Source organism: Galeopterus variegatus, unplaced genomic scaffold (assembly GCF_000696425.1).
Source record: "Galeopterus variegatus unplaced genomic scaffold, G_variegatus-3.0.2 Scaffold106, whole genome shotgun sequence".
In the NCBI taxonomy this organism is placed as follows: domain Eukaryota; kingdom Metazoa; phylum Chordata; class Mammalia; order Dermoptera; family Cynocephalidae; genus Galeopterus; species Galeopterus variegatus.
In genome coordinates, this window is record NW_007726217.1 from 933,362 (window position 1) to 944,949 (window position 11,588).

The following is an 11,588-nucleotide window of genomic DNA, read 5'->3' on the forward strand; positions in this document are numbered from 1 at the left end:
GGTGGTAGAGTGGATTTGGAGAGAGGGGAAGGAGGTGTACTCATCAGGAGGCTCCCAGGTTTCCGGCTTGAGTAGCTGGGTAAATAATAGTGCCATTGAGAGAATGAACACAGGAGAAGAAGCGGATTTGTGGGAAGGATGAAGGTGGTAATTTCAGCTTTGGACAAGTTGGATTTGAGTGCTGGTGCATATGGGCTGAAGAAAGAAATTGGAAGCAATCAGTATATAGGTGGTGATTAAAACCATTCAAATGTGTGCCCAGAAAGACCATGCAGGGCAAGAAGAGATTAAAAGGCATGGAGTTCTAGGGAACACAGTTACTTAAAGGGTAGACAGAGGAAGAGGGACATCCAAAGGAGAATAAGAAATGCACAAAGAGATAAAAGAAAACTAGTCATCCTAGAAACCCAGGGAAAAGAATATTTCACCAAGTATATATAGGACAGGGAATTACCTATGTGACACTAGGCAAGTTACTTAACTTCTCTAGTCTCATTTTTCTTATTCATAAAATGGAGATAGCACTAGTACTTACATCCTGGGGTTGTAAGGATTAAATGAGATAACGTATATAGACTTGGAAGCACTTAGATGTAAGTCATAAAGAAGAAGAAAGTAGTAAACCATTCAATACTGGTACTGAAAGACAAGATCTGAAAAGGGTCCGCTAAAATTTGCAACAAGGAAGTTATGGGTGACCCACAAAGCAATGTCTGTAGCTGGAGGGGGCAGAAACTCAACTGTTGAGGTGTGAAGAATGTATAGTGCAGAACCTCTAGTTGACAGATTGGATATAAAGGGGAAGAATGAATTGATATTGACTGGAGTGGGAAGTGGTTCATTTTTCAAAGAGGGAGAGATTTGAGCATATTTATACACTAGGGAAGTAGGTTAACAGAGAGGGAAAAATTGGAAATACTGGAAAAAGAAAAGGTGCTTGATAGAGAGAGAACTTGAAGGAAGTTGGAGGAAATGGGATCCAATGTATGATTGAAAAGAACTGGGAGAGGCACAGAAGTGGGAGGAGACTCTATAGCCTTTTCTAACTGTTTTGAAGTATAACATACACATGAATCTTAGATGTATAGCTCAAATTTTCACAAAGCAAAAACATCCATGTAACTCCTACCCAGATTTAAAAACAGAAGCTTACCAGCACTCCAGAAGCCCTCCAGCACCCCTTCCTAGTCACTACCAGAACCTATTCTGCCCGAAGATAAAAAGATAACTACTACCACTTTAAAAAAAAACAAAACAGTTTTATTGAGGTGTCACTGATATACAAACTCCACATATTTAATGTGTACTATTTAATGAGTTTAAACATATGCATACACCTGTGAAGCCATCACCACAATCAAGGTTGTAAACATATCCATCAATAACCATTATATTGACTCGTAGCACCACTGGTAGTTTTGCTTCCTTTGAAGCTTATATATATGTATCTATACACATATATATTTATATACACACACACACACACACACACACACACACACACACATATTTTCTTTTTTGGTGGCTAGCTGGTGTGGGGATTTGAACTCTTGACCTTGGTGTTATCAGCACCATGCTCTAACCAAGTGAGCTAACAGGTCAGCTCTGAAGTTTATATAAATGGAATCTTTTGCTTCCAGCTTCTTTTGCTCAATTTTATGCTTGTGAGATTTATTCATGTTGTTGCACATAACAGAAACATGTTCATTTTTACTGCTGTATGGCATTGCGTTGTATATATACCACAACCCGTTAACTGGGTTTTGGACCCTTGGGTTGTTTCTACCTTTCAGCTATTGTGAATAATTCATCTACGAACATGGGTGTATAAATATCTCTTTAAGACACTGCTTTAAATTTTTTTTTGGTATATACTCAGAAGTAGAATTGCTGGATCATATTTTAATTCCATGTTTAATTTTTGAGGAACCACCATACTGTTTTCCACAGCAGCTATTCCATTTTATACTCCCATCAGCAGTGTGCAAGGGTTCCTATTCTCCACATTCTCACCAACACTTGTTATTTTGTTTTTTAAATAATAGCCATCTTAATGATATCTCATTGTGGTTTTGATTTTCATTTTCCTAATTGTTAGTGATGTTGAACATTTTTCCACGTGTTTATTGGCCAGTTGTATATATTCTTTGTAGAAATATCTACTTGAGTCCTTTGCACATTTTTGAGTTGGGTCTTAATTTTTGAAGAATAGTTTTGATAGATTGATATTTTTTTTTTTGTTTTTTCTTTCAGCACTTTGAAGATGTTATTCTGTTGTCTTTTTAGCTTCCATTGTTCTGTTGAGAATTTGACTATCAGCTCCTTTGAAGGAAATGGTCCTTTTTTGTCTGGGTGCTAAAGCATATTCCCTTTGTCTTTGATTTTCAACACTTTTATACTATAATAGACCTAGGCATTTTTGTATTTATCCTCCTTAGGACTTTGTCTTAATCATCTTTGTTAAACCAGCACACAGTGTGTGGCAGATATATAGTAGGTGCTCTTTAGTGTATTCTAAACAAATGAGATCCCTAGACTCCCACAGATAGTTAAGGAAGCAATGCTTGAACTTCCCTCTACCCCAAACCTTGCTCTCCCAGTGATCAGAGTCTCAGTATCCCATGTGATATTAATCTCCCAACACTGTGTGTGGGGTAGGGGAGGGAGAGAAGAATTCAGACATTAGCAATAATGAAGAGTTTTAAAAAAAAAACTCTTAGGGCTGGCCCGTGGCTCACTTGGGAGAGTATGGTGATGATAACACCAAGGCCACAGGTTCGGATCCCTATATAGGGATGGCCAGTTAGTTCACTTGGGAGAGCGTGGTGTTGACAACACCAAGTCAAAGGTTAAGATCGCTTTACTGATCATCTTCAAAAAAATAAATAAATAAATAAAACTCTTGTTAAAAAATATGCCAAATGTAATGGCAATTTATTTTACATATTACCTTTCAATCACATTTTATATAATTGTAATCTTGGTGCATATAGGATTTTGTATTGTTATTTTCATTAACTGTCACATAATGAACAGTTATCCTTTTCAAGACTGAAATCATATGGTTATAATAATTGTGGTAAACAATTATTGAATATCTACTGCCTGCTTGACATTGTGTTAGGCATTGGAGCTACAAAGATAAATTACTGTCTTTCTTCATACTTTTGATACTTCCATGGTTAGTGAGAGCAGGAGGAGGACGAGAAAGAGGAAGGCTATGTCAACAAAGGAGAGTAGCAAAGTGTTGCACATGCACCACAGCAAGTGCAGGAAGGGACACAGGGGAGGGAATGTCAGGAAGTTGTCGTGAAGACAGGAAACATTGAGCTGAATTTTGAAATACAAGTAGGTTTCACCAGATGGGAGAAATATTGAGGTTTTGGGGGTAAAAAACCATATCCTCTTCCCTGCACCAGTTCAGAACCAACTGAAAAATAGATATCAGATAGTTGGATGAAAAAGAAGATGTTGGCTTTATTGTTGATAAGATTTAGAAAAGAGGACATGCTTAGAAGTGAGGGCAAATGAGAGTGCTACCAGTCCTCTTTATTTAACATGCTTCCCTACATAGTTACAGTAAGCACAGTACAATCTTGGCTTTATACCAAGGGAAAGACCCTACTTCTCTAAGCTTACTGATTAAGCACTTTGGAATAAAACTGAAATTCTAAAAATCTCACTTAGGGCTTGCTGGTTAGTTCAGATGGTTAGAGTGCCGCGTCATAACACTAAGGTCAAGGGTTTGGATCCCTCTACTGACCAGCCACGCACAAAAAATAAAAGCATCAAAAATATAAAATAATTAGGGATAAGTTTGAAAAAAAAAGATGTGTAAGATCTGTACATTGAAAACCAGAAAACATGGGCCGGCCCGGTGGCGCACTCGGTAGAGTGCGGCGCTCCCGCCGAGGGTTCGGATCCCATATAGAGACCGTCCGCTCACTGGTTGAGCACGGTGCGGGCACGACACCGAGGGTTGCGATCCCATTGCCGGTCGCGGTACGGGCGCGACACTGAGGGTTGCGATCCCGTTACCGGTCACGAAAAAAGACAAAAAGGAACAAAAAAAAAGAAAAGAAAACCAGAAAACATTGTTGAGAGAAATTAAAGGCAATCTGCATAAATGGAGAAATACACTATGTCCATGGATCAGAAGACTTAATACTGTTAAGTTGTTATTTGTCCCTAAATTTATCTATAGATCTAACATAATCCTTATCAAAACCCAGCTGGATGTTTTGGTAGAAATTTACAGCTGATTCTAGAATTTATATGGAAAAGCTAAGGACCCAAAAGAGCCAGAAAAGAAAAAAAAAACTTTGAAAAGAAAAACATAATTGAATAACGTATACTACCTGTGGAAGACAGATTCTAAGATGGGGCCATGATTCCCATCTCTTTCCAAGTTGATCCTCAGGATGAGAAACCAGCCCTTGCCTATATATGCACCTTGACTGCAGCTTGTGAGACACTAAAGCAGAGGATCTAGCTAACCCATGCCTAGATGCTTGACCCATGGAGAATGTGAAATAATGCATATGTGTTATTTTAAGAATCTGAATTTGTGGTAATTTGTTGTGTAGCAATAGGTAACTAATACACTACCTGATCTCAAGACTTATTATACAGCTACAGAAATCAAGGCAGTGTGATACTGGCATAAAGAAATATAAATATATGGAACAGAATAGAGAGTCCAGAAATAGGCTCATACATACATGGCCAACTGATTTTCAACACAAATGCCAGGGCAATTTAATGGGGGCTGTCTTAGTCCGTTTTGTGCTGCTATAACAGAATACCTGACACTGGGTAATCTATAAAAAACAGATTTGTTTCTTACAGTTCTGGAGGCTGGGAAGTCCAAGGTTGAGGAGCCCATGTCTGGTGTGGGCCTTCTTGCTGCATCATCTGATGGTGGAAGGCAGAAGGGCCAGAGAGCACAAGTGTACATGAGATGGCGGGGGAGGAGAGGGAGGAAAAAAGAGAGGGAGATACTGAACTCAAGTCCTTTTATAATCAGCATTAATCAATTCATGAAGGTGGAACCCTCATGACATAAACATCTCCCATTAGGTCCCACCTCCCAATACATTGGGGCACACATTTAAATTATAGCAGATGCTGGCCATTTAGCTCAGTTGGTTAGAGCATGGTGCTTATAACACCAAGGTCCAGGGTTTGATCCCTGTATGCGCTAGCTGCCAAAAACAAAAAACAACGCCCCCAAACAAACAAAAACTATAGCAGAATGAACGTTTTCAACAAACGATGCTGGAACAATTGGATAGCCAAGTCAAAAAAATAAAAAAGAGCTAAACAAAAATTAGCTCAAAATGGATCATAGACTTAAATGTAAAAGCCAAAACTATAAAACTTCTAGAAGAAAACATGGAAAAAAGTCTTAGTGACCTTGGGTTTGTCAAAGATTTAAAAAACATAACACAAAAGAATCGACTACAAAAGAGAAATATCAATAAATTGGATCTCATCAAAATTAAAAAATATTTTTTGATCTCCATAAGACCTATTATGAATATGAAAAGACAAGACTAAACCTAAAAGAAAATATTTGCAAAGCATATATCTGACAAAGGATTGGTATCTAGAACATATAAAAGAACTATTACAACTTAATAAAACAAATAACGCAATTTCTTTCTTTCTTTCTTTTTTGGTGGCTGGCAGTTACCAGGACAAATAACCCAATTTAAAAATGGGTAAAAACTTTGAACAGATACTTCACTTAAGAAAATATACAAATAGCAAATAGGCACTTGAAAAGATTCTCAACATAATATGACATTAGAAAAACGAAACTTATAACCAAAATGACACTACTACACCTCCACTGGAAGGACTACGGAAAAAGATTGAGCTTACAAAGTGTTCGGGACGATGAGGAACAGCTGGAATCTCATACACGTCTGGTGGGAATGTAAAATGCAATCACTTTGGAAAACAGTTTGGCTGCTTCTTAAAAAGTTTTTAAAGTTCTTGAAAAGTCATGCACCTACCATAAGACACAGCCAAAACTCATCAGATAGCACCCTTTAAATGTGTGCAGTTTATTGAATGTCACTGATACCTCAATAAAATGTGTGTGCGTGTGTGTGCGTGTGCGTGCGTGTGCGTGCGTGTGCGTGTGCGTGTGTGTTTAAGAACGCAAGCTTTCTGTAGACCTGATCCTCTTTGAAATTCGGGATGGAGGGAGGATCTAGGTTGCGCATGCTCAGTTCTTCTTCCAGGCTCACCAATCAGATGCCTGTTGCGCGACCTTGCGTGGCCGGAGCCAACCGCAGGCCTGTGAGAGGCCGCGTGGGAGGAAAGCCCGCCAAGCGCGAGGTCCCCACGTGGTTCCGGAGTCTTTTCTCCTGAGGGCGCAGGGGAGCGACTGGAGAACTACATTCAGGCAAGTAATTTAACCTGGTGTTCACTGTGAAACAGCATTTTGAAGCTGGGTGGAAAATGGGCTTGAGAGGGTGGCGAGCGACCGGTTATCGGGCTGTGGCAATATACGTAATGTATATATTTTTTTCTGTTAGTCTTTCCATTCGGCCGTGCACCCTGGAGGGAAGGGACTATTTTCTGGTCAACAGCATCCTTTCTCTGCACGTCCTCCGCCGCCCAGGACTCGCGGCCACACATTTTTGTGGAAGGGATTAAGTAATGTTAGGTCACAGAGTTTGTAAGAGCCAGGATTCAGACGTACGTCTTTTGACGTCAATCCTGAGGACTTTTCTTCAAAGCATAATGAAAATCTAAAAATATTGGGTATTTATTTTAGGATTCATCAGTCTAATAAGTGACGCTGCCAGCCCTAAAATGCCCGCTGTAAGTAATGGGAGAAATGATTTCTGAGGGTGTCTGGAGAGATATGTGTGTTTTCAAAAATGACACAAGATCGATGCAAGAAATATTATTCACCCACTCTTCCAGGCACTGTGTTTGGCGCTGGATATATCATGTGAGGAGGGTGAACATTGTCCCTGCACTCAAATAAAACAGACAAGATAATAACAAGAAAGTGTGCTAAGTGCTCTGAGAGAAGCTTTGAGATCTGCTTTTTTCCTGAAGTTTTGAAATTTTACCATGATGGGCTCTGCGTTTGTGTGTGTTTTCTCTTTTTTTCCCTTAAATGTGCGGAGCACAGAACATCTTTCTCTCTAGAAATTCATGTCCTTTAGTTCTGAGAAAGCTTCTTTGTATTAGATAATGATTTCTTCTCCATTTTTTTTCTCTTCTTTCCTGAATTGGATCCTCTATTGGTCAGATGTGGAACCTAATGAATGGCTCCTCTCTCTTCTATTTTCCATCTCTATCTTTTTGTTTTACTTTCTGGGTCAATTTGAGGAAATTAAATTTATCTTTCATCTCATCTATGAATTTCAAATTTTTGCTGTTTTATTATTAATTAATATTTAATATAATATTAAATATTTAAAATGTTCCTATTATTATAGTCTCTTGTTTAATGAATGCAGTATCTTTTATCTTTTTGGGAAGATAAAATGCAATTTGTGGGGGAAGTTTTCTTGCATTCTCTTTGAGTGGTCTCTGTTTCCTCTAAGTTGTGTTTACTGTTTGTTTTGTTCTCTGACTTTCATGTTGGAGATTTCCATCAAATAATAATAATAGCTAACATTCACTGGGCACTTATAGTGCTATGGGCAACGTTCTAAGCTCTATCAAATATTAACTTAATTCTCATAACAACTAATGAAGTAGGTGCTACTACCTCCACTTTATAATGCTGAAATGGGGGAAACGAGAGCTTGAGTAATTTAACAAAAATCACACAGCTCTAAAGTGGTCAAGATATTAACCAAAGTGGTCTTGGTCTAGGGCATATGTTCTTATGCTGCCTCATATTTAAGAATGAGATCTGGCTTCTGTTTAAAGATGGGGGATTACATATCCACATTTACTTCCATTTCCTCCATAATCTCACAAAAACAATAATAAATGGATTTTTTTTAAACGCACAAACTCATAAGGACATAAAGCAAAGGAGAGGAGAAAACAGGAACAAATTTTTGAAAGTAGGGAAGTCTATGGACCAGCAGTAATTGACTTTGAACATCTCAGAAAGCTAAATCCTAAAATGACATGGGAGAAAGCCAAAAAACCAAACCAATTTTCCCTGCAGACCACCTCCTTTCTTTCTCTCAATCTTTCTGTCACTCATAGACATAGACACACAAATTAGTAATTGGAGGCACCAAGAATCTCTCGATATGGTGATGAAGGTGGGGCTGAAAACAGGATAGGTTGAAAGAATGATAAACTTCCAGTCCTCTCCAGCTTCACAACAGTCAGACGATTACCCATCTTGTTATATCCAACATGTTAGAAGATTGAAGGTTTATTCTACAGAGAGGATAAAACAGTCTTAGTGTGGGGATGTTAGGTATAATTGAGGTCAGGAGTACTGCACTGAAAATAGGCATTAAATGAATGTTTGCTTACCAAGTTTTGAGGCACTGTTCTAAGCACTTTATATGAATTAAGCAATTAATTCTCCCAACAGCCCTATGGCGGTGGGTACTATTTTTTACCTAATTTACAGATGAGAAAACTGAGGTACAGAGAGACTAAATTAGTACCTAAGGTCACACAGATAGTTACAAAATAATATTTAAAACAGATGTATAGGGGCTGGCAGGTTAGTTCAGTAGGTTAGAGAATGGTGCTGATAACACCACAGTCCAGGGTTCGATCCCTATACTAGCCAGCTGCCAAAACAAACAAAAAACCACATATGTGTGGTATAAAGAAGAATGATGTAACAACACCTACAATCCACTGTTCAGTTTACCCCCTAAAAGAAAAAGAGAGAATAGTTACTTTTTCCTTTGTTTTGTCTTTATACCTTTATCTTTTGCAGTATTCTGTGTGTCCCTTCATAATCCAGTCCCATTCTTTCCGCTCCTGGATGTAAGTGACATGTAAATAATTTGAGTTTACCATTCCCTTGCTTGTCTGTATTGCTTAATACATGTTCGTATCCTTAACCCATATATAGTTTACTTTTGTATATTTGTAAATTTTTTATAATTATAATCATACCATAAGCATTCTTCTACAACTTTTTTTTTGTCACTCAATATCAGGTTTCTGAGATTTATGTTATCTCACAATTTATTAATCTGTTCTATTATGGATGGATTTAGTATTTTCAATATTTCGTAAACAGTGCTGCTTTGAACATTCTTGTGCATATCTCCTGTTGGCAAAAGAAGTTTCTCTGTATTGGAATTGCTAGGTTATAGGGAATGCACATCTTCAACTTTACACAAGAATGTATTGGTTATACCAATTTACAGTCTCACCAGCAGTATCTAAGAGTTCTTATTACTCTATGACCTTAATTTTTGCCTAATTTGGTGGGTTAAATTGATGTCTCATTGAGGTCTTACTTTGTATTTTCCTCATAAATAATGACATTAAACTTTTTTTTTCCTTTTTGTCTTTTTTACTGACCGGTAACGGGATCGCAACCCTCGGTGTTGCACCCGCACCGCGCTCAGCCAGTGAGCGGGAACCAGTCTCCACATGGGATCCGAACCCTCGGCGGGAGTGCCGCCGCGCTCCCAAGCGGCACACTCTCCAGTGTACCACCGGGCCGGCCCTAAATTTTTTTTTTAATATGGTTTTTCACCCTTCATGTTTCCTGTTCTGTGACTTTTCCCTTTTTAAAAATATTTAATTGTTTTTCTATTGATTTGAAGTTTTTAATATATATTGGATACTTATCATTTGATGGTTATTTGTATTACAAATACTTGTTCCCAGTTTTGCCTTGTCTTCACTTTATTTATTGTCTTTTGATGAACTTCCTAATTTTAATCATTATATTAAGTCTTTTTTCAATGGTTAGTATGTTTTTGTGCTTAAGAAATTGTTCCCCATCTAAAGTCTCTCATATATTTTTCTACACATTTTTCAAGACTTGCCTTTTACAGGAGTTGATTTTTGTGTATGAGGTGAGGAAGGACTGCAATTTAATTTTTTTCCACATCGATAACCGGTTGTCCCAGTTCCATTACTGATTAGTCTATCCTTTGCCTAGTGGTCTGCAGTGCCACCTCTGTCATGCTAGTATTGTTTCCATACATGCACGGGTCTATTTCCTGGTTCTGTATTCTGTTACATTAGCTCATTTATCTAACAGTAGCCACTACCCCACTGTCTATTTTTTTTTTTTTGTCCTTCTTGAGACTGGCCGCACCGCGCTCAGCCAGTGAGCGCACCGGCCATCCCTATATAGGATCCGAACCTGTGGCGGGAGCGGTGCTGCGCTCCCAGTGCCGCACTCTCCTGAGTGCGCCACGGGCTTGGCACCCCCACTGTCTTAATTACCATAGTTGTATAATAAAACTTGATATCTGGTGGACAAATTCCTCCACCTCATTCTTTTTCTTCATAAGTGTCTTTGCTATTCTTTGGGCCTTTGTTCATCTATATAAATTTTAACTAAGGTTGGCAAGTTATATGCGTACAAACTCACACAAACCTGATAGAACCTTTATTATAACTGCACTGAATCTGTAGATGAATGTGAGAATATGGTAATGAGACTTCATATCTAGGAGCAGAATTTTTCTCTTCATTTATTTAGGTCTTTAATGATTTAATAAAAATTTTGAACTTTTTTTATACAGGTCTTGCACACCTTTTGTTAAATTTATTCCTCATGCCTTATTTCCATTGCTATTGTCAATTATCTTTTTTTTTTTTTTTCGTGTCCGGCAACGGACCGCAACCCTCAGTGCCATGCCCGTACCGGACCGGGACCGGCAACGGGATCGCAACCCTCGGTGCCGCGCCCGCCCCTCGCCCAGCCAGTGAGCGGGAACCGGTCTGTATGTGGGATCCGAACCCTCGGCAGGAGCGCCGCTGCACTCCCAAGCGGCGCACTGTAGCAGTGCGCCACCGGGCCGGCCGTCAATTATCTTTTTAATGCAATGGATTTTAAAAAATATTAATCTCATATTCATCAGTCTTGCTATATTCTCTTATTTCATATATAATAATTTGTCTATAGGTTATTTGGGGTTTTCTTTGTAGACAATCATATCATCAGTGAATATTAACAATTTTATTTCTTTCTTTCCAGTCTTCCAACTTTCTTTTTTCTGGCTCCACTGTGTTGGCTGAACCTCCTGTACATGCTGAAAGTGGTAAGGACCTGTTTGTTTTGTTCTTGATTTTAAAGAGAGTACTTCTAATGTTTTATTATTAAGAATAAAGTTTGTATTTTGTTATTGTTAAGTTTTTTTGTTGTTATTGAATTATATTTGATTATACATATTTTTGGGGTTTAACGTTGACATGTTGATCAAATTAATATTAATAGCATATATAGTTACAAATTTTACTTATTCTTTATGCCCCTTGTCCAATCTCTCCCTATCCCCCACCCCTCTCCCTCCCACCTCTAATAACCCTAAATTTCTTCTCTCCTTCTGAGAGAGTAATGGTTACTCTGTTGAATTGTTGCCTAGATGATCTGTACAATGCTGAGAGGTGTGTTCAGGTCCCCCAATTTTTTTTTTTTTTTTTTTTTTTTTTTTTTTTTTTTC